The 26,070-nt window shown below is 55.3% G+C and overlaps 1 long non-coding RNA gene and 1 pseudogene across 2 annotated transcripts in view; one reads left to right on the top strand and one right to left on the bottom strand.

The window, feature by feature from the left end:
• The window catches only part of LOC306666280, a 45,865-nt gene that overhangs the window by 2,429 nt on the left and 17,366 nt on the right, over nt 1-26,070 (top strand). The window lies entirely within an intron of this gene.
• On the bottom strand, nt 1-26,070 carry LOC306666888 (ribosomal protein S6 kinase alpha-2-like; annotated as a pseudogene). The gene is made up of 11 exons (XR_013766691.1): nt 26,063-26,070; nt 24,202-24,301; nt 21,347-21,508; nt 20,159-20,284; nt 9,747-9,836; nt 8,692-8,850; nt 6,570-6,732; nt 3,950-4,026; nt 2,630-2,747; nt 945-1,082; nt 1-142 (listed from the first exon to the last, which is right to left on the bottom strand). The product of XR_013766691.1 is annotated as a ribosomal protein S6 kinase alpha-2-like (transcript).

Raw genomic sequence — 26,070 nt, 5'->3', positions numbered from 1 at the left:
GTCGTCCGGCCACCGCTACAACCTGGTGGATGTAAGTCTCTTCATGCCTCTACGCTGGGCAAGGCCAGACGACAGCACGGGCTCCAGCCGTGGGGCCTGAGGCGTCCCTGTTCAGAGCAAAGTAGGTGGCTGCCATGGCACCCTGCAAGACGGAGGGGGAGGGCAGCGCTGAGCATGGCACCATGGGACCCGAGAGCGCAGAGACCCAGGCAAGGTCGCACTGCGGGAGGACCAGGCAGTGAGCTCCTGAAGCGCCAGTACGCAAGTGGCCACACGAGGGGCCTGGTTCTGCCGCGCCCAGCCGCCAGCCCACAGCCCCTCCGCGTGCTGCTTACGCTCGGGGTATTAAGAATTACGTGGCGCCCTGGAGGAGGTCACATGATCCCCTCCTCACTGACAGGGCTGTGCTGGGGACCCGGCCAATGCCAGGCCCCGCAGAGCTCACGTTCTCTCCCTCTGGGGTGGTGTGGACTAGTAGGGATGATTGGCTCATCCTGAGCCAGCTCGGATTCACGGGTGGCTCCGGAAAGCACCACTCCAAGGGACAATCAAGTCCTGCAGGGCTAGGTCTGTGCATATTTCTCAGAAGAGGTCCCTGGCCAGAGACAGGACTGCCCAAGAGAGGCACCTGCTCCGTGTCAGTTGCTACAATGGTGGGGACCTCTGCAGACCTCTGCAGACCCCTGGTCTAGCACTGAGAGTCTGGAACTTGGGGCCCTATAGCCATTAAGCACCCCCCCCCCCACCTGCAGACATTCTAATGCAAACTCGAGCCCTGTGACTGCACGTGTGTGAGACGGACCCTGTGGGAGTCACACCCTGGGGACACCTACTTGTGCCTGCAACTGGTGACTGGCACCTGGGGTGCCTCAGGTGAACCGTGAGGCGTCAGACCCACTCTGGGTTTCCCGTGCCCCCCGTCCGTACCCACTGCAGGCTGGTACCTTCACCAGGTGCACGTCCTGCCTGCTCAGCTGGTTCTGGGACAGGAGCTCCCTGTTGACGATCCATGGGTGTTTCAGCACCTGCACTGCCGTCAGGCGCTGCTGCGGGTCCACGTGGAGCATCCTGGACACCACGTCCTGTTGGGGTCGGCAGGGCAGAGTGAGGGAGGTGTGGGGCTGGTCAGGACGCCACCCAGCAGTGCCCTCCGTGCTGAGGGCGAAGCCCGGGTGGTTCTGGGCAGCCTCTGCGCCCCGGTCAGGGGCAGCTGCCCCTGTGCGGGCAGACCCGCGTCCAGTCAAGGTGATCCTGTTAGACCGCAAGGCAGTGCAGCCCCCACGGCATCTGAAGACAGCAGGCGCTGCTCCCACAGCGCCACACGCCAGCGCAGCTCTCGCCTGCCTCGCACGCAGGTCCCGCATGTCTGCATGCTGGATGCACCTGCTCTGTGACGGCCTCTCCCCACCAAGGCAGACCTCACCTCCCTGCTCTGCAGATGGAGGTACTGAAGGCAGGGAGGAGCAGACAAGGGTCTGCGCTCTCTCCACTCTCCTTCCGTCAGCATCCACACCTCATTCGCCACAGAACACAAGGAATCAGGGTGTACGTCTACTGTGAAGCGGGGCTGTTCAGCAGAACTTGCGGACATAATCGCGAGGGAGAAATTTATGCACTTACCAGTGCCCTTCCGCAGAGGAGCCCAGTGCCTTTCATGTTGCGTAACTCGGACCTCACTGCCTCCTCAAGTGAGAAGTCCTCACTAAATGCCAGCTGGTGTCCCTCCACCACCACCTCCCCAACACCTCCTCTCCATCCTCTACCGTCACCTCCACAGGGCCTCCACTACCATCACCTCCACAGAACTCCACCACCATCACCTCAATTATATCCTGCCCCATATCCTCCACCATTAGATTATTTAAGCTATGAGGTTTAAAAACCCTGTGAGAATATCTTCCTATTATGGTCGCTGCCTTCATTTCTTGTGCTTTGGGAGTCGTGTTGAGGAAGTCTGGTCCTAGGCCGACATGATGGAGATTCAGGCCTACTTTTTCTTCTATACGGTGCAGGATCTGGTCTGATTTCTAGGTCCCTGATCCATTGTGAGTTGAGTTTTGTGCAGGTTGAGACAGGGGTTTAGTTTCATTGTGCTGCATATGGATTTCCAGCTTTCCCAGCACCATTTGTTGAAGGGGCTCTTTTCTCTACTGTATGTTTCTGGCACCTTTGTCTAGGATGAGAAAACTGTTTTTATGTGGGTTTGTCTGTGTCCTCTATTCTGTACCATTGGTCTACCTATTTTGGTGCCAATGCCATGTGTTTTTGTTACTAGTGAGATAAGCCAATTCCAAAAAACCAAAGGTGGAGTGATTTGTCTGATAAGTGGATGATACATAATGGGGGGTGGGAGGGAGGCAAGAAGGAAGGAAGGATGGATTCTATAGAGGAAAATGAGGGGTGGGGAGAGGGTGGGGGAAGGAAAGATAACAGAATGGGACAAACATCATCACCCGATGTTCATGTAAGATTATGTAAATGGTGTGACTCTACTTCGTGTGCAACCAGAGAAACAATAGCTGTACCCCACCTGCACTCTTATGTGGAAGGCCTCCCCAGCTTCCTTGCACGCAGTCTGCTGGCTGTGGAGCCTCCACGCTGGGAGGTAGGGACACTGGAGTGCACTCACTTTTGCTGCATCGGATATCGAGTCCCAGTTTCCACCTGAGAGGGCGTACTTCCCACTGCCAATCCTTGCCAGAATCTCCTCTGGAGTGTCATCTGGTCCATTTGCAAAAGGGGTGAACCTGTGTAAGGGGTGAATTCATGGGAATGCCTGTCCACTTCATAATCCACATAAACATGACACTTTATTGTTAAAAGGGACGACTGTTTTTTCCCTCTGGTATTTTCTAAGCCCCAGATTCACGCCTCCAAACATGACTGTCCCCACACAGTCCATGTGGGGTTTTGCTGGGGACGTGGTTTCTTAAGCCAAGGCATAAGTTCTGAGAGACCCAGGGCTGACCTGTTACCATCTCTGGGTTCCTAGACAAATCAACTCTTGGAGCCTCGGTTGCAAAATGGGTAAACCAATACACTGGTGGGAATGGTGGTGGTCAGAGCCACAGGCACACGACGTGCCAGGAGCAGACCTTCCCATGCGACCAGTGTGGGAGACTTCCGTCCCCCTCACGTGAGCCAGGCTTGGCAACCTGTGCTTTCCCAGAGGGGGAGCGCGTGATTCCCAGCACTGTCGTGGTTGGTGGTGGAGTGTTGGAGGACGGCAGAGTGAGCCATACGTCAGCAGGAGCTCCATGCTCCTCTGCCAACCTGGACGACAGAGCCCTGTCCTCCTAGTGGATGCCACACCTACGACGGGCATTCACCTGTGAGGGCATTCACCACAGAGGCAGGAGGGGTCCAGGCCGGGCAAATGCTGGACCAGTGGATCACGCAGGATGCTGGTCCTTCCTGGCCAGAGGAAGCCTCTAGGGTCCTCTCCTCACTTACAGGGGTGGGGGCTTAGCCCAGGACTTGGGTGAGTGAAGGGGACCTCTCCAGGGGGCAGACACAGTCTCTTGCTATAAGGCCACGTGTCTTTGTCCCTATGGGACTGGCCCGTACATGCCTGGCAGCCACGAGAGCCACTAACTGGCAGGCACCTTCAAAGAGGCCACTTGACCCGGAAGTCTCTGCAGACGCCTCTGGCTCAGGAGGATGTTTCAAAGGTACGGATGTGGCTCCTTTCAAGCAAGCAAGTGAAGCACAGAGAATGTGGACTAGTGGGCAGGAGGCTGGGTGTTTCGACAGGCTGATTTTGAGGAAAATGCAAGGTTGCATCTTCTTATTCTTTGCTCTTCAGTGGGGCACCGTGTCTGCGAGCGTTCACACCCAAGCCTAGAAGTGTTGCCTATGCACGGCAGCCATCTGCCCCCACATGTGCCAGCAGGGGTACCCACCACTGAGGCCTCTGCCTCCTGCAATGACACCCTTGAGGCCACCTTACCCTGCGAGCATGGTGTACAACAGGATCCCCAGACTCCAGACGTCACATGCTGCATCATAGCCTTGCCGCTTGAGGACCTAGGCGGGGACAACAGGAGGTGCTTGAACAGGCAGCTGCAGCGCACAGCATGTCTACCAGGGGCCACAGGGGGCAGGTGGGGAAAGCAGAGCAGTTCTGCACCTCCAGTCCTGCTCCCCAGGGCACAGACACCCTGTGTGCGAGGACAGACCAAGGTGGCACTTCCATTAAAGGCAGGAGACTTGTTTTAAAATCCGCCCTCTCGAGCATTTTAAGTGTGCAGCTCCCTGGCACTGAGCACACGCCCAGAGGCGGGCAGCCGTCACCTCTGGCCACCCTCGGAATGTCTCACCTTCCCAGCTGACACTGTCTGAGACACCACCAGGTCCCTGACATCCTGCCTCCTGCCTCTGGGAAGCCCCGCTCTCAGGGCCTGGGGGCAAGTGGAACGGCAGTGTCTGTCTGTTCGTTGCCTGGCTTATTCCACTCGTCCGATGCCTCAAGGCTCATCCGCGTGGCACCGTGCCCCGGGACTCCCTTGTTTTGAGCTAACATTCCGTTGTGTGCACAAACACGCTGTCTACAAACCCGCTGCTGATGCACCCTCGCGTTGCTTTCACTTTTTGGCTACCGTGGTAATGCTGCTATGAACAGAAGTGGACGATACCTTCACTTCTGGTGGGTATGTAGCAGAGGTCCTGAGGGGTCCTCCAAGGTGGCCTAGGTTCCCCGAACCCCCACAGAGCGTGATCCTCTGATTCTTCTACAGTTGAATTAAGGTTTGAAGGAAGTGTCAGGGGTGCTTGAGGATGACATAGGTTGCTGGATCAGCCTTAAAGTGGGGCAGGAGCTTCCTTCAGCTTCCCCTGAGATGAGGGCAGGAGTTGCCTTGCGTCTGTGCCTCCTTGTCCTGTGAGCTGTGCCCACGACGTGGCAGGCTCATCACACACACTAACTGAACTGAAAGCTCTGGGGCGAGCCAGCCTCGTGATCCACGGCCCAGCTGGCCTTCAAGTCACTGAGCACATGGGTGTGCCTGTCCCTGCACCTAGGAAGCTGGCTAGCGGTATGCACCCTGTCCCATATGGTAAGAAGGAGTAAAAGGTATCAGAGGTGCATTGTAGAAAAGGTCAAGTCACATAACCATACAGCATTCTCTAGTCAATAAACTGCGGGCCTTGGACACCAGAACGTTGCCTCACTGGCTGGCCCGAGGCTGTGGAGCTGAGAGCAAGAAGTCAGTAGCAGGAGAGCTCTGTCCTCCCTCAATGTGCCTGAAAGGTCTGTCATAGGTTCACGGAGACAAAACATCCATGGCTTCGTGCACAGCACGACCAGGCCAGCAATCGCAATGGCCAGCTTCTGCTGTGCTCTCCTCCTCTCGCTGGCTGCCCAGGGGCCTCCGAGCCCCCTCCATTCCTGTCGCCTTCCTAAGAAGGCCCTGCCTCCTGGGTGGAAGATGCTTCAGAAGCCAGAGCCCCAGGCAGCTCTCAGCACCACCCGCCGGCCCTGAGCACCTCCCCTCGTGAGTGTGACCACCAAGACCCGTTTGCTTTTCTCTTGCTAACTCTTGTGCCAAGAGCTCATTCCCAACAAGAAACTGATAATGGCTGACGGGAATGCTGTCCCCTTGCACAGGACCATCAGTGTGAACCCTGAGAGAAGGCACTGAGGGAGGCTTTAAAACCAGGCCATTTGAAAAGCAGCCTGGAGAGCTCCTGGGAACCTCGCAGTGGCCTCTTGTCCCTCTGCCCACATCCAAGCTCACGTCCACCTGCATCTCAACCTGGCACTGGGTGAGGCGGAGGCGCGGAGCTGTGACTGTGGGCTTCCTCTGCTGGCCACCACCAGGCGCTAGGCCTGCCTTTCCCTGGGACTTGCTGCCACGCGAGCACTCGCACAGGGCCGCCTTGACCACTCAGAAGGGAGAATCCAGAGTCTAGAGCCCCTCCTGGTCTCCGACCCTCCTGTTCCTTCACCCGACCCCTGCGGCTCCGTCCCTCTGTTCACCAGAGTGGTCTTCATGGACACACCAGTGGAACTGGCCCCAGTGAGTTTGCAAAGGGGTGTCCACAAGATGGCCTTGCTGAGATGCTCTGTGGTGAGGGGCAGGGAGAGGGGGCCTGTGCACGTGGACAAGCCTTCAGGGCATCTGCTGCGGGATCCCAGTGTTCTCAAACCCGGGGCTGCTAACCTGCTCCCATCAGGGAAAACCCTGGGGCAAGAACTGAGATTCATGGAACCTCTGAGCCTCGGTCCCCGCTGCTGTGCCCTGGCTGTGTGACGAGCTCTTGTTCTCACTGCTAATGAATATGAAATTTTGATCCAAATCCTGCACATTTTACATGAAAATGTTGCCATTTAGAGTCTTTTGTAATCAAGAAAATTAAACGGTAATAGTAACTGTAGAGCTTGGTGGATGCCAAAGACACTGTTCTCTTTGATTCTCTGCAGAAGGTTCTCACCGGCAACTTCCTGGTTGCCACTGCAGACCACACAGAGGTACCTCCAGACTCAGCCCTCCAGGGGTTTGGTGGTGGGAGAGGTGGGCACCTCTGCACATTGGGCCGAGGGGCTTGTCTCTCCCCAGTGGGGCCCTTACCTCGGGCCGGCCACAAAGTTCGCCGTGTAGCAGGGCGTCATGAGCAGCCCATTCTCGGCTCGCAGTTGCTTGGCAAACCCAAAGTCACAGATTCGGATGGATTCAGGGTTTCCAGACTCGTCATGTACAGGATGTTACTTGGCTTCAGGTCTCGGTGAACAACCTGGAGGGCAGGAGCATGAGGCAGGGTGAGCAGGAAGAGGAGGGTCCACCTGCAGGGAAGGGTCACCCAGGGCAGGTCCTGTGGCTGCAGGTGAACCAGCTGTGGAACCAGAGTCTCAGGCTTCAAGGCCCCGTCTCCCTTTCCCTCATGCTGGTCACTCAAGACCAAGCACCCACACAACTGGCTTTTATAATGAAGGAATGGATGAGAGAATAAATAAACAAGCACCGGGGACGGCTCAGTGGGGCCACCACCCAAAGGGCCTGTCCGGGAGGTTGACTAACAGGAAGAAAAATGTTTTAAGGACATACTCATTCAGTAAGCAGGTGCTGGGGCGCACCAGTGAGTGGCTACTGTCACTGATGTGCTGACTCGGTGATGACGGTTGGGACTCAGGGCCATGTAGATACTCTGCAAGTGCATTTGTGCTGCCTGTGGTGTCTGCGCTGGGAGCATGACCACGGGCAGTGGCAGCTGCACAGCGGCAGCGTTGCCCTACTTCAAAGCAGAGCAGCTGTTTAGGGCACAAAGCAAAGTCTTCTAAGGAGACAGAGGACCACTGTGAGGACATGTGGCTGTGTGCCCTTCCTCGCTTGGGCCTGAATGTCCCAATTGTCCCAGGGAGACAACCCAGGGAGAAGACCCATGAGGGAAATTATAAGGGACACAGTCTGGCCGTCAACACGTAGGTTCACAGGACTCCCAAGGGCAAGGAGGAGATTATGGTTTTATGAAACGAAGAGCATCTGCAAACCCCTCAGCCAACAGGTTGCCTCTGGAGTCTGACTGTTGGGGAAGCCATGCTGAACACCTCCAGACCACGCCAGATGACATGTGAGAAGGACCCCCGTTGTGGTCCTGGTCCTGGGAGAGTAGTGATCTTGTCAGATGTCAGAGGAGGACTACTTTCTTTTCTTTTTCTTTCTTTTTTTTTTTTTTTAATGGTGCTGGTGATGAGCCCAGGGTCTCCTGCATGCTAGACAAGTGCTCTGCCACTGGGATACATTCCCAGCCCCTTTGAAATTTTATTTTGAGGACAGCATCTCACTAAGTCTCCAGGCTGCGTCTTGAGCTTGTCATCCTTCAGTGTGAAGCTCCCAGTAGCTGGGATGAGTTCAGAGATGAATAGGTTTTGAAAGTTTAGACCTTGCAGACACAGCTGGCCACGTGAGAACCGCCCTGCATCATGAGAAACGCTGGGAAGGAGGAGATGCAGGGTGGCGTGGAGGGTGGTGTGATCTGGCTGCCTCCCTGGAGGCTGGGGCATGGCCTGCAGCCAGCCCTGTGACCAGGGGCGGGGGTCCTTAGCCTTCCTGTGCCGTGGTCTCCTTGTCTGTGCAAAGGACAATGGTCTGGACTTCAGAGCCTCCCTCAACCTGGCTCATGCGGGGGCCACCTGAAGGCCAGCTGCACTGCCATCTGCCGGAGGCCCTCTGCATCGGTAATGGATTCGGCTTTACGTACTGCAAGTCAGAAAAGTCTACACTTCTTTTTATCAAGGTCATGGAACTTTTTGTTTTTTCTAAAATCGTTGGACGTAGATTTAATTTATTAACTCAACTCCTGGTTACACTAGGGGTACAAATGATTTTAGACCCTTGAAAGGTGGCAGAGTATACCACCTCAAAAACCCTAACCTAGATCTCATCAGCCTGGGACAGAAAAGACAGTGCTAACCGGCCCTCGTCTTCCACTAGTCCCCAAGGCAGGCCACCTGCCCAGTTGCTGCCCTGAGTAAATGCCTGCTTGCCTCTTGCTCACCTGCCTTCCATCATTATGTTACATGTCCTCCACCAATGAACCTCACATGGGCGGAGGGAAAAGGCACTTCCTCTCTACGCCCTGGTGGAGGCACAGACAGGAGGCGGGCAGTGGCCTGCAAGGAGCTCAGGGACAGCCCCGCCTGGCAGCTAGGACTCCCAGTGGCTCCAGCTCCCTCCAGAGGCCCTGTGGCCTTACCCCCTGGGAGTGCAGGTAGTCCATGGTCTTGGCGATGGTGCACAGCACGTCACTGGCCTCCCGCTCCGAGAAGAACCGCTGCCGGAGGATGCGGTCCAGGAGCTCCCCGCCGCGCATCAGCTCCATCACCAGGTACACGCACTTGCCGTCGTCATAGACCTGGGGGTCAGAGGAGGGGCACAGAGCCCCACGGCCTGGCCATCACTCTTTCACGGCCAGCCCAGGGAGGGCAGCCCTGGTGACGTGGGCAGAGGAGACAAGCTGGGGGCACAGGCTGTGGCCTGTGTCCAGCCAGACCAGGCGGGTCTCGGGAGAAAACAGCTTGAAACCTGACCGCCAGCTGGGGTGGGAGCAAGCGAGGCAGGGGATGCACCTGGGACAGACGGGCATGGCTGAGGCGGACCCTCCCGTGACGCTGATGCCCAGAGAGTGTGACTGCGGCACAGCACGCAAGGCCGAGTGCTGGGGCCTGCGTCCCCAAGCAGCCCTGGTGACGCCCCTGCCCCTCACTGCAGCGGCCAGGCCAGGTGTCGGCAGGTAGGCCTGTGGGAGCCATGCTTTCCTTCCAGGAGTGACAGAGCAAGCAGGTCCTGCATGCCATGGGCCTTCCGGGGGTTTCTGACTGGCTCCTGGTGGCCAGTTCCTGCTCCCTCCCTGCTGGCCAGGGAAAGGGACCAGGAACCACCTCACGGAGGGAGCCAGAGAAGCCAGGAGAGCTGCACAGCTAGGCTCTGATGGGGCCTGGACCTGGCCGCCCATGCCTGGGCCTCCTCCCCTCCTGTCGCAGTGAGACACGAGGACAGACGCAGGCCTGGGGCTGGGTTCTCGCGGGCATCATCTCTGTCACGCGCACATCGTGTGATTTGGAAGGAGCGGGGAGCTACTCTCAGGAGGTGCAAGCAGGTCCAGCGAGTCAGGGTGACCAGTCACAGAGTGCTTAGGGATGCTGGGGAGGGACAGCCCTGGGCCCAGTGAGCTCTGGAGACCTGTGGACCTTCCCTGAGCAAAGGGGGCTTTTGTATCAGCTGAAGAAAGGAAGAGCAGAGGCCACTCACGTCTTTGAGGGTGATGATGTTCGGGTGCTGACCATACCGCAGGAGGATCTCGATCTCTTCTGAGGGGTCTCTTTTGCTCTTATCGATGATCTGGAACAAACAGTGTGTGGCAGTGAGAGGTCTGCGGCAGGACCCTTTCAGACTGGGGTCTGGATCAGGACTGGATCCATCTGGCCTCCCCACACTGCCTCTCCTCCCCATGCCCTCTGGCCTCACACCACCAAGATCACCCAGAGTCCAGGGCCAGTCATTTCTGTCCAGGAAGCATAAGAGTTGTGCTTAAAAAGAAGCGTGTGAGCCTTCAGACCTCAGGAATCATCAGGCTGGGTAGAAAGGGCAGCCGCAGGGCTACGCAGGCCTGAGCCGCAGAACCTGGTCTCCACCAGCAGCCTGAGCTGGCGGAGCCTCCAGCCACAGGCAGCCCGGCCTTGTTCTGTGCGCTCCCACCAGAAACAAAATAAGGAGAAGTGTGTGCGGGGCTCTCCGGATGCTGGGTGCACCCTGGGGCTGGGACACTGAGAAGACCTTTCTCATCTCAGGGTCTCTGCTGCCCAGCAGTCACACCCCATGTCTTGGGAGAGCTGACAAAATTGCTTTGCCCCAGGAAAACCGAAGGCTTTGCCTGGCCACTGTCGAGAATCAAGCCTGCCTCAGAATAGGAGGTCCCCGTGGGCACGGGACAGGCACAGCCCTCACGCCCTCCTCTCTCCCTTGCCGGCCCCTCCTGGTGGGGGCCGGGGGAGGGGCCCACTCATGAGAAGCCCACGGCAGGAGTCACCTCCCCCCCAGCGCCGTCCTTGCTCATGGAGGAAGCAGTTCTGTCACCACCGTCCTGTGGTGCTCGCTTTTGCTTCTGCCACCCTGAGGATGCCGAGCGAGGCTCTGCACGCAGCCTGGTCTCCTCACTGGAGATGAATGCCATGCTGGGCTGGCCTTTGGCTTTCTCTGGCACGCCGACACGCCCGCCTCACTCATGAAGAGTGCCCACGCCGGCCCTGACCACTCAGGACCCAAGCTGCGCAAAAGTCCTGAGAGCCAAATTGTGGAATAGGCAGAGCGGCCAGGCTCCCGTTCCCGACGCAAAATCCCTCAGCCCAGCTACATCAGACTGCGCTCAAGTTCTGGCTGGGGCAGGGACTACTTGTACTTCTGAGGTGGCACTTAACAGAGGGCTTCACGGGCAGAGGCTCCTAACAAGCTCTCTTTGCACCCCTGGGAAGGGGTGTGGCCAAGTGGCTCCTGAACTCCTCCAAGAGACCCCCTGTGGGTGTCCCAAGCCCCTGGGCTGGGGTCTGTCTTTGGAACCTGAGAAGGTTAAGATACATCCATGTCGTTGTTTCCAAAGACAGCTCCATGATGAAGTGGCACACTCTGAGCAGAAGTCTGGTCCCCTCGTAAAGGAACAGGATGCAGAATGAACAAGAAAGAGGAAGGTGTTTCTGCGCAGCCAGGGACACTGGTCGAGAAGAGCGAAGAGAAGGGCAGACGCACTGCAGGTGCATCCCAGCTGCCACTTGTTTTAAAGATGGGGGCGGAATGTCAACAGACACATCCACTTCCTTGTGTCTGCGAAACTAACCCTGGAAGGAAAGGGAGAGATGAATGGCTTTGGCTTCCCCTGGGGAGGGGAACCTGGTGCCCGGGGGCCAGGGGCAGGAGACCTCGCTGTACCCTTCTGCACAATTTTTGAATTGCACATTTGAACTACGCAAATGTATTAGCTATTGAAAATTCGGTGTGAGAACAATGGGATTTACTATGAACCACTCAGGACTACACTCGATTGACTTGTGTGTTCACCGGGTATCCATTTTATTATGTCTTCTTTAGTTGTAAGTCACAAAAATTGATTTATAGTGAGAGTATTTGTAAACAGCGGGCTTCTAAAGACTTTTAAGATCTCAATGGCATTTGAAAAATATTTTAAGATTGTAAAAGAAGTGAATGTGCATGTACAAATGCGAGCCACACTGAACTCTGACACGCAGGAGCAACCATGGCACTAATCTGTTGTGATCTGATACATGTGAGCATGTGCATTGCTTCCTCGTTTCATCTTAAACGTCATACTCAGCCTTCTAAAGTGATCTATTTGGTGGAACCCCGAAGCACCTCAGAAGGCAACCAACAGTGTTCGCTGAGCTGTTCTCGGGGACGGAGGGGAAATAAAGAAAATAAGGGAGGTTGCTGGGTCCAGGTCGTGGGGCAGGAGCAGGGTGGGTAGCAGGCGCTGAAGGGTCCCAGGGTTCTGCCGCTCCTTCTGGAAGGGGAGCAGCTGTCCTTGGTGAAGGTCTCACCTGCCCTGCAGAGGAGGGTGTGCAGCTGGAGGTGATACCACCACAGTGGTATGCTGCTCAGCGTTGGCTACTCTGCTTGCTGGCTCCTGGCCTCGCGCGTGGGCTCCCATGGAGGCTGCAGGGGAGAAAAGTCTGTCCTTCCCTGGAGGCCATGTGGAGCAGGGGCTTGTGGTCCTGGGGCAAGCCTGGCCTGCACCAAGTCCTGGCTTCACTGTTTACACCGCTGGGGTCTTGGTGGGCACCCAGACTTCCGCAAGCCTCAGTCTGTTCATCTGTAAAAACTGTGGGTATCTCCCGGGAGCTCCCCTTAAGATTAAACCGACCCACGTCTGTCTCTTTGTACCCCAGCTGGCACGCAGAAAGCCGTGATACAAGTGAGTCATTCTCATGACAGTGATAAATATAATCATCCTTAGGATCTCGGAGGGGACCAAGAGTCCGTGACCTGTCACGCTTGTGCCTCGAAACATCACTTCTGGTTTTTATCTGATTTTCCCTTCAAGCCAAAGTCACACAGAAGGGTGATGCTCACATAAGGTCAGGGATAGAAGGTGTTTTGGTTAAAGGCCTCAGAAAAAAAATCAGATGTCACGCAAAAAGGGGGTCTGTGGAGGTTTTGCTGAGGGATGAGATAGAGTATGGTGGAGTTTCAGGGAGTTGGCAAGGGACACACAGCTCCTGGGATGGGCAACAGAGAGCGGCCACTGCCCCAAGGCCTGTAGGGACCAGAGAGGCTGTGGGGGTGGAGAGCTCCATGTTCCCCTGTTCCTGCAGTGTCCATCTGCTGATGCAAAATGCCAGGAGGCCAGAGGCAAAGCCACCACGCTGTGGGTGTGGCTCCTAGGCACAGGGCAGCGAGGAGAGCAGGTGGGGAACGAAGACCCTGGCTGGAAGGGACGTGCCACATGCAGCTGTGTCCGAAGCAGGCTCTCACACCGCCTCCAGCTTTCCATCCCCCTCACCTGAATTAGTTCCAGTCCCACTGGGGTCTGCTGACTGCTCAGAGACCAGATCTGTCCAGATCCAGGTTGGTCCTGATGCTGTCACAAGAGTGGGGTGTCCTTGTGTCTGTAACTCTTCATCTGGAAATGGTTTTGCTTCAGTTTTAGTTTTATGTTTGCAGGAAGGGCAAACATACTTGAGGGATGTGTTTGTCAGCTCTTTGTGGCAGTGGCAGATTCCGAGAAAAGCACCCTGGAGGAGAGTCCCTTGGCTCATTGCGTCAGGAGTGTCAGTGCGTGCTGGGCCCGCTGCCTTGCTCTGGGCCAGGGCGAGGCAGCACACAGTGGGGAAGGGGTGCAGAGCAGAGCTGCTCAGCTCGTGGTGACATGGTGAAGAGGAAGCAGAGACAGACATGCCAGGGACAAGGCGCCCCACCTCCTGAAGTCTCACTACTATCTAAAATCCTGCTGGCTATGATGCTCAATGGCTCAGTCCTCCAGTGAGGTCAATCACTTCCCAAATGCCCTCTGAACTGCTGCCCTGGGGACTGAGCCTTCCACACAAGAGCCTGGGGACACACCAGAGTGTGAAGGAGAAGCCCCACGAGGAAAGCAGAACGAGGTGACCGTTGGGCAGCCGGGCTTGGAGTGCCAGGGAGGGAACTGTCCAGGGACAGCTGTTGTGGACCAAATCCTTGTTCTGGAGTGACCCTGTTCCGTTTTCTTCATCAGGACGAAGCCTGGGAGGGTGCTGGTAGGCATGCTCGGGACATGGCCCTGCCTCTTCAGGGGCGCTCCGCCGGGCGATGGGAAGCTCCTGAACTCCCTCCTCTTCCATCTGGCAGCCCTTGTGAATAACACGCCCCCCCCCAGGATGCAACACTGCCAGCGAGTGGCCGGCCTGTGACAGGTACGTGCCGTACAGCACACTGTCCCCACCTCCCTTAAAAACCCTTCAGCTGTGGCTGGCGTGACGGATGGCAGGACCCACGGCGTTTCCAGGTGGGAGGACTGTGCAGTGCCATGCCCCTCCTGGTGGCCCAGAAGGGAGCCCAGGGGACGCCACCACGAGGCACTGGACCTGCTTCCCTCCTGCGGTCTGCTCCCCTCTGCCTCCTGTCTCTCTCTCCCCATCACTGGGCCCTGGGGCCCGCAGGACGGACTCAGGGTGAATGAGCTGTGCAGCAGGGCCCTCCTGGGGCAGGTGCTCTCCGACCTGCCAGAAGGTTCCAGGTCAGATTGGAAGTGAGGCAGCAGAGCCTGTAACTGCTTGAGAAATCTGATGGACACTTCCTCCTGTAAAATTAATTTAAACAAATGACAGAAAAAGAGCCCAGTGCTTTCCTGGTTGGAAAAAAATTAAAATTTCCATGCCAATCAGTCCTAAAAATAAGCTCTATTCAGGCTAAGCATCTGTCTTAATCCCATTTCTTTTTTGGTTGACAAATTACATAGGCAGAATGAGAATGCGCACAAACACGTGAGCGCTGTTTACAGCCTGCTGTGAATGAGCAGTGCCACCCCTTGGGGGAGGGCGAGCCAGCTCGGCCCTGTGCTGGCGGCCACGCCCGCCCCGTGATGAAGAACTGGGGCACACCGGCTGACACAGTGGTCAGGCTCGATCTTTATTCAACTCTATTGCCCAAGCAGGCGAGGGCCTTGCAGGACATGACACAAACGTGCGCTGAGCAGGCGGTGCGGGGCCGCTCCTAGCGAGCCTCAGGAGAGCCAGGGAGCGGGGCTGTCAGTGAGAAGGCAGCTGCACACCTGTGTCCAGGAGCACAGGTTTGAAGGTAAAACGTGCCAAGAGAAAAGGCTAGAATGGCAACATCATTCCACTTCTGAGTCTTACATGCCATTGCTTTAGGCTTCACTCCTACATGCTGGACTCGAGTCTTCTGAGAGTAGGTTTGTGCACCACCTGGGACCTGCACAGCTTCTGCTGTAAATCATAATGTCCAATCAAAAAATGGACGTCAATGACAACAGGCAACTGACTCTTGAATGTAGGAATCTACACAATGTCCACATAATCCATAGGCAAGAATTGCTCTGTTGAGCAATTTAATTGTAAATCCTGGTTAAAAAATACAAATTGGAAGTAAAGCTTCTATTCATTCCTTCTTAGTTAGCACTTCTCATTGACATCAGAGGAGGACAAGAAGCTCTTTGTCTGTCTCTGAAGTTGTTTGTCCTACCAGGTGCCCATCATTCTTGAACCGCTGGCCCCTGGATCTGACACCCGGGGGCCGTGGATGAGAACGACACAGGTGGGGCAACAGCACCTTGAGGACAGATGGGGTCCAGCAGGAGATGGCAGGGACCGTCCTCCTGGGGAAGGGTTTCCTGACCCCCGTGCAGAGACAAGGGAAGCAGGAGCGAGAGCAGAGTTCTAGGTGCAGGGACAGGAGGAGATGCGTGTATGCTGAGCAGCCTGGGGTTAGTCCAGTGAGAGGAGTGTGGGACAGCAGAGGGATGGGATGGACACGTGGGTCCCACAGGCTGCAGCCAGACTGGATCCTTGCTGAGGGATGGGACCACGGGGGCGGGGCTTGGGCAGAGGAAGGCCGAGCCCCAAGCCCTGCCTTAATGATCCACCTGACTACGTGTGGAGCACAGACAGCGGCATGCAGAGCTGGCCGTGGAAGCACAGGGGACTCCTGGGAAGGACACCTGCTGTCTGCTGTGCTCCACGGCTGCCGGTGACATGCGGGCCTGGGGCCTGGACGCCCAGCCCCTCGAGCAGCTAGCTCTTCCTGCAGGCGCAGGCTGGAGCTTTGCCTTGAGTCTGAGGCTGCCTTCTGCCGCCCCACCGCGTCATCACAACCCACTCTTCTCTCTTGACTTGGGCCTCACAGTGCCCCAAAGACCCAGCAGGACAGAATGTGGGCTCCTTAACCCTAAGGGGAGGCAGAGCCATGCAGAGGCTGAGCAAGCATGTAGAGCAACACAGGGAAGGCCTGGCTGCCCACTCACCAGCATGCGTCCTCCATAGTGGTCACCCGTCGGGTCTCTGCTCATGTACCCACAGGGAGAGCACCGTGATAGCCTTGGCAGTGCAGTCTCAATTCGGCCTGGGGACTCTGGCTCCTATTGCTCTGCTCCTTCATTTGCTGATGTGGTGGTTTGCAAAAGAGGCACCGGTGGCTGGGGTGGGCCCTGGCTCATTAAGCTAGCTCTGTGGCCAGAGTGAGCACTGGTTGAGAGCCATCTCAAGGACAACCGTACTGTGCTGGGAGAAGCCGGGAGTTTGCCAAGGCTTCTGCAGCAGATGAGCTCTGATCTGTGCACACACACTTATACAGTCCTCTGAATTTCTGCTTCTACTGTGTGGTCAGGAATCCTTCCACTTGTGCAAAACAGACTGTCTAGAACATGAGCGTGATTATGTCAGGCCACAGAGACCCGAGAGCAAAAAAAAAAAAAACCAGAACTCCCTCTCTCAATTCTTGCAAAGTGAGTCCGGCACCGTTGATGGCGTACACATACCAACCGTTTTCCTCTCAAATACGCCCTTCCCCTTCCTGCAGTCCCACTCAGCCACAGTGATCTCGAACACTCGGCTCTTACAGGAAGGCTCCCTGTGCTCCGACGAGCACGCAGCTCTGCCATGCTAGTTCACAGTCCTGTGCGCCAGCCTCCTGGTCCTGGAAACAAAGGCAGGTGGACACCTTGCACAGACTACTCAGCTGCCAGTCACCACACAGTAGCTCCGGCTCACAGGACGCAGGGCTCACTGTGCAGCTAAGATGCAGCTGACAAAAGGTGGAGGAGGTGCTGGGGCACGCGATGGCTTTCCCCACCGCTCGAGTACGGGCTGCTGTGCTGGAGGAGCGCTGGCACCCAGCCAAACCTGAGCTGGCCTGTGGGAGGAAGCGGGTACCCACCCTGCCCTTTCCACCCGAGCCAGACTTCCCATCTGGGAAGACCCAGGTGGTCTTGCGTTTGTCCAAGTGCACACGGAGGGACCAAGCCTGAGAATTCAGGTTTCCATTCAGCTGTCATTAATTGAGTCCCTGCGGTACACTGGGCAAATGCCAATGGTCTGTGTAAGTGATGGCGAGTGACGGCTCCTTCAGAACCAGTCCCAGCTACCACTCACCGAAGCCCCAGCATGGTGCTGCAGATAGCAGGACTCAGCTTAAAAATGCAGCTGCAAATACAGGCAGAACCACGATCTTGGTGACATTTTGGTCAGCTGGTTTCAATATGACCTTAAGAGTAGTTTATAAGGTGACAGTAACTACAGGGTGAAATGAAGAACCTGTGAAATAGAAAGGTGATCACACAGAGCGATGGCATCCAGGAACAGGAGCTCTGCTCTGACCCGGAGCACACCCTGCGTAGGGCGAGACCTTGGCAGAAGTGACCAGTGGCCTACCTCCACCCTGAGCATCCACGCTGAGTCACTGCTGTCACCTCATCTCCACAAGGGCCTCCTGGATTCTGTCCATCTGAGCTTCCTGCCCAGGAGGCCTGGGGCTGGGCTTCTCAGCATGCCAGTGTCCACACCTTGGGCTGAATAATCCAGGGGGAGGCGGTGTCCCGTGTGGTGCAGGGGACTTAGCAGCACCCCTGGCCTGAACACACCCATGCTAGTGCCATCGGCTGTCCCTGCTGTGAAGACCAAGCTGCCTCCCACATTGCCAGTGTCCCCTGGGCGGCAGAATCACCCCACAGTGACGACTGCTGGTCACAGTGCTCCCTGCTCAGCTGTGCTTGCTGTGTCCTCTTTCCTCCTCTCAGGACGCTTCTGAGTCGCGTGAGTGGATGAGGATGTCCCCGTGGCCCAACTGGGTTCTTCCTCCCAGTGAAGAGCCATGAAGGAATTTGGATGGCTGAAAGTGTAACCCATTCCCGTGGCAACTGAGAGTGGAGACTTCAAGTGACTCAGCCTCAGGATTTTTGTTGAATAAGATCCAAACTGCATGCCAAGCAGCTGCCTGCTGTGTCCCTCCTTCTGTGTGACAGTAGGAAATGCATCGAAACGCATTCTAAGCTACTCATTGACCAGTTGGCTGATGTGGAAAAAAGCTAAAAATATTTCCATTACTTTCTACCTGAAAAAATTTGAAATGAGACATAAGAGTCACCTGAAGTCTGCTAAAGCAGTTTGGTGACAAAGAGGCACTTTTGCCACAACACGGCCAGCTCTGTCATCTCTGAAGGAGGCCCAAGGAACCTTAGATAAGCAGAGTGTTGCCGCTGCGGAGTGCCACGCAAACGTGCTTCTAGAGAGGCTCTGGCTCCTGAGACAGCGGCTCTGTTCTGCACTCTGCCCAGAGCCCTGGGTTTCTGCACACTCCTGTTCCCTCCTGCACAGGCTCATTTAAGCTTCCTGCAGACAGACTGTGACCCACCAAATGTCAGAAAGAATGTGGGAAATCCCTTCATGTCCGCCAGCTGAAGAGGTCCAGGGAGCTTCAAGACTTGCAAAAAGGAAACAGGAAGGCCTGGCTGTTTCTTCCACATCAGCTCAGCTGGAGTTACAGTGCCTGTCTGCTCTCAGGGAGCAAGGGGAAGCAAGGTCGTCACAGATTCCTTGGGGACGGGCTCAACGTGATCCTGGGACAGAGTCAGACGCTTGAACAAAGCTGGCTTCAGACAGCCCTTGCGTGAGAGTTGGATGTGGGAATGTCGGCAGAAACACTGCTGCCCTTGACAATGGGGTTTCTCTGCAGGCACAGTGTGAGGCTGGCCGCTCGGTGCTGCGGAGCTGTGGCAGTGGGCATTTCCCCGCGCCACTGGCAAGGGCGATTGTTTCTAGGACAGCTGCTGTTCACCGCACACAATCTGAATTTCTACCACAAACAACCACACAGAAAATTCTAAGCCCATGTGTGCTCACAAAGCATATGGGAAATGCACTTCAAAGCATAAGTGAAATTCTCCTGCCTACAGTGGAACCAAGGTCTCCTGGGCCAGATCTGCATGTGCCTGGGCAGGCGCCGTCCACGTTCTCCCGTGAGCTCCCCAGGGGTCAGGTGGAGGGCAGGAAAAATGAGACTCCCCAGGGATCCAGGCCCCAGGAGTACCAGGCCCAGTGCCTGAGCTGTGGAGGGACCTATCCAGGACTCGAGCCGGCTGCTCTTTCGGGACAGCCCCTCCCTGCCGTGAGATGCTTCCCAGGGAATCTCATCCTGATAGCTCCTTCCTTCGAACTCTCCTCCGTGCGCTCACGTTCCTGAGATGTTCTGGCTGGCGTCTCTTCCACCTGGGCTGAGCATTTTCAGTCGAAGCACGGGGCAGGTGTCCCCAGGGAGTAGGCGTGCGACCCGAGGACGTGCCTTTTCCAGACCTCGGTTTTCACCGAACAGCAGTGGAGCTGCGGGCAAGGGGGGCACCCAGGTTGTCCCAGAGCGTAGGAGGAACGGGGGACTGAGCCACTTCTGCCGCTTTCCTGCTGCACTGGCGGCTGTCTCGCCCCCGGTGCTCTCTGCAGAGCTGGGCAGTACCACAGCGACAGAGTAGGAAGGAGCAGGACAGTGCCAGTCATGGCAGCACAGGCTTGAACCTTGTCCCTCAAGAGCCTTAAGGGGAAATGGTGGCTAGAGAGTCTGGAGGTCTCACAGAGACCATCGCCATGTTCACTCTTTATCCACGGTTCAGATTTTAGCAGGAAGCTTTAGATTTGAGCCACATCTTACCAACCAGAAAACTGTAGAAATGGGCATTTTGGATTCTAAGATGAAACACTGAATCTAGAAACAATTACAGGGACTTATGTCACTATGTAGAGGTTCCCAACTGGAGGACAGGCCATGCGATTTATTACTGTGCCCTGTTCTCGATGGTCTGGAGCAGAGCGCCAGCTCTCCGCTTGCCGGGCTGTGGCTGTCAGTCTGTGCTTCCATTGGTCGCTTGGATTGTTTGGTGGTTGCATCTTCGTCCGCGTTTCCTTTCTCTTGCCCTCTCTTCTTTCCTTCCTCCCTTAACCTAACTCTATTTCTGTGAAATACAGGGTGCTCAAAGGGGTTGCTCTTGACTTGTATTATCCAAAGCTACCAAGAGTGGCCAGTCGCCATGTGTTGCACATAACTGAATATATTCATGATCCCACGTCAAAGTGACGGGACGGAACTGCAGTGTGTCAGACCTTAGAACCAATCACAAACGGCCTGTGCCCGGGTTCCCCAGTTCCGCCAGGCCCTGCCCGGCTCTGCGCCAGCCTTACCTTCACTGCGTACTCTGTGTCAGTGGCTTTATGCACGCACCGCTTGCACACGGAGTAGGAGCCCACCCCGATGTCCTCCTTGATCTCGTAGCCATCGGTGAAGCGGACGCTGTTTCCGTGTAACTGCTGCAGAGGCAAGACGAGAGCGCATCAGCGCTCTGCGTGGAAGCACCGCAGCCTGCGCCAGAACCAAGGCGCACGCCGGAACTGCAGGGAGCGGCCGGGGAAAAGCAGTGATCTGCCCCAGCGCAGAACCACAGCGAAAGTTCTAGATCTGAATTCCAACTTCCCTGATTCCTTGGGCCTTACTTAACACATGGACACCAGATTATTCTGTGACCACTGACCAGACATTTGTCCTGAAGATCTGAGAAAATGAGCATCTAGACAGAAAGGGAGACGTGTTTGCAGAAATGGGCATGTGGCTGGAAGCTGACGCTGCGGCCTCGGGGTCATACCTGTTCTGACCTCACAGGCAGCCCCACCCAGCGCCTCTCCTCCGAGACCTGCAGCCCCCAAAACAGTCACGTCAAGCGTCCATCTCACACATGCCACTGCTCTCTCCAAGGCCAAAAGAGAATACCGTGGGATCCAATGCCGTCCACTTTGCCCTGAATAAGCAAATTCTTAAATAAGCTAATTCTATTCTTTTTTAGAAGTCTCTGAATTCTGGTTACACTTATGTGGTGGAAAACTCTATAAAAATGCCATCTTTCATCATCCTCCCAAAGACATGGCCCGGCTCTGCCTGTGTGGGGCGGGTGACGCACTCTGCCCTTACAAGAACAGCTGGTCAAGCTGCCTCGGCCACAGCAAGGCAGGAGTGGGAACAAGCCATTTCCTGCTTATCTAGCCGTTCACACTGCTCTCTGGGTTCTAGCTCAGCACCACAGGGAGCAGGTGCCCAGAGCTGACTGGAGGCCCCTGCACAGACCCATAGTGGCGTTCTTCTCAGGACCTTTTCTTCCTCTGGAAGATGCTTGTGAGACAGGCACAAAATCAACGGCTCGGACCTCCACGGGGATCTCATGGCCAGGCTCAGTAACCATGGAAGTGTCGGGGAGACAAGGTGTCGACACCACCTCCCCTCAGCACTCAGCACCCCAGGGTGGCCCAGTCCACGGGAGTCACCAGAGCCAGGCATCAGCTGAGCTCCCCGCATTGCTGACCCCGGGGTGATGGAGTTACCTGCACGATGGGGTGAATGGGGGCCTTGTGGAGGTCCTGCTGGGAGGGCTCTGGGCCCAGGCTGGAGGCCACGAAGCTGAATCCTCGAAACAGGTGGTGAGCATTGGCACTTGGGGGCACACCAGGAGAGTCTGCGGGTGTGAACGACAGCAGAGTTCGGGTTCACGAGAGCCGTGAGCTCGGGACAGGGATGGTGCACACGTACGGGTGTGGAGGGTGGGACAGGATGAGAAATGCCTGGAGCGCCAGGAAGCTGCTTCGGTTTGGGGCGGGGGCCATAGTTTGACTCCTAAGTGGCAATCATGTCTGAACAAAACGTCAAGGCCATGACTGACTTGCCTTTGGCCCGCTGCCTCCTCAGTTTACCAAGCGTGAACCATGGCCCTCCACCACGCCCGCCACAGGCTGAGTCAACGCTGCCCAACACCCCAGGCGGGACTGCCAGTAGACAGGCTGCCATGGCCACGGCGCCTCTGCAGGGAAGCAGCTGGAGAGCCAGCACCTCTCACAGCCCCAGGGCTCTGCTCCCGCGGGGCAGGCGACACGCTGCCCTTCAAGGACATCTGGACAAAGCGGCTCTGGCCTCCACAAGGGCAGGGGTGTGAAAGGGCCAGTTCCTGTGGTCTGCTTTTTCTAAGCTCTGTAAGATCGTTCAAAAACGTGGCTGCTGTGAAGCATGATGTCACTCCACGTTCATCAGAAATCCACCATTTTACAGAAATCAGAGTGACATTCGTGCACCTGTAGCGCTCAATCACTGCCCACCTCAAGGGCAAACTGTGTGGCACCATGATTTAACTTTAAGTGAAACTGAATGAAGAATTAGAAATAGTAAGGAATAAAAAGCCAATTCTGGATCGTGTTGGAATGCACTGTGTGTCTAATTATGTTTTCCTTAGGTTAATATTAAAATAAAATTGAATTTTTATGTACATAAAGAGCTAATGAGGCTATGGCCACACTGGCCGACTGTGTTGGAGTTTAAATTCTTCATGAATAATACAGGAGGCACGCACATGAATAATTCAGAGTTGACTGCATTAGCATTTTCTTACCCTGAAGCACAAATCTGGTATTTCCCATACAGACTCACAGAAGTTTTCTCCCACTTGGACTAATCACTTGCCTGTCCTTTTACCTTCAGGTCAACCACAGGAAGAGAAATATGGTGACGTGCTCAAGGTGGCCTGTGGCGGAGCCAGGGTGGAATCCCCAAACCCTGCTCCATCTTTCCCACCTTGGAAGCCAAAAGTAAAACTCTTCTGGGTTAAAAAATTAGCCATGAGAAGGGCTGATCCCAGCCCCAGAAGATTCCTCCTCCTTAGCAGCCTCATCAAATTCTGCAGCAACAGTGGCCCAAAACTAAGGGCCACTGTCACTCCAGCTGGCTACTGTCGCTTTGGGTGTCCCTGGGGACTCGGTGGAGTTAGAAGGCAGAGTAAGCAATCTGCTCATGACTCCCCGGGCTCATGATGTGCTGATTCCCTGACCCCAGGCCCAAGAAAAGACACTCTGAAGGCCTCAGACTCCTCTCCCTCTGCACACGGCTCACACCTGCCCCTGAACCTGGCAGTGGAAGAGTCTGGGATTTCACCAGAGGCCTGGCTCAGAGGGATCTAGGTGGATTCTCTGCTAACTTGATCTACTTGCTACTTTCAGCTGATCATCTACTGTTTCATTATTATCCTTTTTGTGTGTTTCTGAATTTTATTCTTGTGTTTTCATTAACATGGGAAAACTGACTTTTGTGGGGCAGATTGTAGATTGGTAGTACAAATATAAATTTTCAGGATACAGGATAGTTCTTTTTTTCACCATTTCTAAGATGCTGCTCTAACTCCCAGGCCTCTTTGGTTTCTTCTTTCTTTTTATTTTTAACACATAGAAAAACGTCAGGTTCCTAGGCAGGGACAGCATGATGACCTACAGCTCATCACCAGCCCGCATGTCTGGGCTGCTCGACTTGAGGAGGAGCTGTGAGCTGCTCACAGAGTTCCTGCCCGTGGCTGTCGTGGCCAAGTGTGGAGCTCCAGGTCCATGCACTGCAGCCCCGACCCTCAGTCTGCACCTGGAGACAGGCCTCGCTGAGCGGTCACAGTTAATGAGGTCCCAGGCGGATCCTGACCCAACAGGACTGGTGTCCTTAGGAGAAAGGGGCAGCACAGCACACCTGTGTCCACACACACAGAAAAGGCCACAAGGAGACCAGGAGGTGGCCGTGTGCAAGCCAGGGGAGGTGCTCCCAGAACTTGCATCCAGCCTGCAGGACTGACAAACAGCTGCTCTGAAGAGGCACACTGGGCGCTGTCATGGCAGCCCAGCAGACCCAGATAATCACCAACAGCTACGAGGCACACACCGGGCCACTGTCCAGGAGCTGGCAGACACCGAGAGTCATTCAGACACACCAAGAAATGGAATTCATGTGTCCCCTGTTATGCCAAGATCTAGAAGTGACATGACTTTTCAAACAGGTTCAGTTGACATGAATGATAAATGCAGTTCACAAACCCACAGACTTAACTGACAGCCTTCCTCTTCCCACAAAACACTCCAGCTAGGCAGAGATCTGCTGTCTCTCCGAGGGAGAGGGTGGCCACTGGCCTGGCAACTCATAACGAGCAGAGGGGTCTACTGAACGCCCTGATATCTCCAGAGGGGACACTACCTGGGGAATAGCAGAGAAGTGGTTCTGTCATGTAAACCTTTATCACTACGCTCAGAAAACAAAATGCAAACAGAACCAACACAAGTTACTGATAGCAGCATCTTGAACATGGGAACCTCTCTCCTGGTTCTCTGTCCTAAGGGGTCAGAATAGAATCCTGCCCTGGAAGAACTGCCATTGCACCCACCTGGGGCGTCCGTGTGGTAAACTCAGGGTCAAAGTGGAAGGTGTCCTCGGGCCGGCCCACTGCAGGTTTGAAGGGGCTTGATCTCCTTTCGGTACAGCTTCTGCAAGGGAAGCAAGACAGGGGCTGAGAAGGCACAGGCCTGGGCGAGACAGTTGTCCAGAAGCCCCTGGGGCTTCGCCTCGGAGCTGTTCTGCACACGCGCAGTGTGCGAGCACACATGTGTGAGGGGCTGACAGATCTGACTCCGTGAGAATGCTATAGGCCAGACTCTAAGGAAAATGACTAAACAGACTCCATTTTGCTCTGAGACTCCATGTTATGTAGGAAATAAGCTTCTCCCATGGGAACACCCCTCCTCTGTGCCCATCATCAGTTACTTAGTGTGACATATTAACAATACAGAGTGACAATTCCTGTGTAAAGAAAAATTGCTCTTTGATTCCTATTGCTCCTAAACAATGTACCATGTGAACGGTGATTGTGGGATGTTAGCAACCATTCTTTACTTAAGGGTCATTTTGACCCACTTCCCCCTCTGTCAATGATCTCATGATGTTAGTTTGTAATTTGGAATCATAGCAACAAACAATTATGATTGATGTGATTTTTGGTATAAGAACCCCTACAACCCTGTGGTTGGGGCTGTTCTCCCAATAGCCATTTTGGGGCATTGTGTGAGACAGTCAGCAGGCCAGCTTAAAAAAGACTCTCAAATTTGGACTTCTCAGTGGTGATCGGTCTGTTCTTAAGTTGTGCCCCATAATGATATGGACTGCAGGTTGTCACGGTGTCCCATCACAAGTGTCATCCTCGCACTGTGTTCCACTGCTCGGGGCCGCAGGGCCGCCCACCTGCGTCCTTGCTCTGGGACTCCTGTGGTCTGAAGTTATGCCCCTTTGGTCCTTGGAGCGCTGGGTCTCCTCTAGAGGGTCAAGGCTGAGCAGTGTTATCCCTCCTGATTTCAGACCCTGGAGAAGGTCGAGGTGCCACCCGCCTCTGGGTCCTCATTGGCACTTCTGGAGCACAAACCTTTGAGCCCCTGCAGGATGAAAACCCAGATGGGCAGCTGAGAGCAACAGTGACTGGATCTTGGCTCACAGGCCTCTGTCCTGGGAGCGGCGACCTGTCTCACCTGCCTGCCGTGCAGTCCAGGCCCGCAGGCAGTCAGGGGCGCAGGGCCTGTGGCTGTGGGGTGCAGGAAACCCCCGGGTCACACAGGCATCTATCAAAGACTGCAGGGCTGTGTCAGTAGAACAGGAAGCCCACCCTAAGGGGCGCCCTCTGGCCATACACAGGAGAATTCAAGTATCGAAAAGAATAACTACTAATGACTGAAAAACTGACTTAGAAAATTCTGCGAATTCATGATCCTCAAGGGAAAACAAAAAGTTAGAACGGAAGGCCTCAGAATGGGAGCAAAATTTCGTAAATCATCTATCTGATAAGGGACTTGCGTCTAAATATACAAGGAACCCTTACAATTAAAAAAAAAAAAAAAAGCTCAAATAATGAGCAAAAGATCGGAATAGATATTTATCCAAAGAAGACAAACAGAAGGCCAACAGACATGGGAAGAGATGCTCAATGCCTCTAGTTACCAGCAAAATGATAAGCCAGACTACAAGAGGCCCCTTCACTCTATCCAGGACGGCGGCCATTGAGAGGATGGAGCGAACAGGTCCCAGTAAGGATGGAGAGTAGGAGCGGCTGGTGCGAGTGGAACCGCAGCAGTGCAGAGCAGCCCAGCCACTCTTCAGAGGACTAAGCACCACGTGGGCACGTGACTCACCATTCCACTCCTGGTCTGCTCTCCGGAGGAATGAAGATGTGTGTCCACACAAAGCTTGTATATGATGCTCACAGCAGCAT

The sequence above is a fragment of the Sciurus vulgaris genome (genome assembly GCF_902686455.1).
Source record: "Sciurus vulgaris genome assembly, chromosome: 7".
NCBI classification, from domain to species: domain Eukaryota; kingdom Metazoa; phylum Chordata; class Mammalia; order Rodentia; family Sciuridae; genus Sciurus; species Sciurus vulgaris.
Note: the sequence above shows the minus strand (reverse complement) of the source record. Positions and strands in the feature narration are given on the sequence as shown.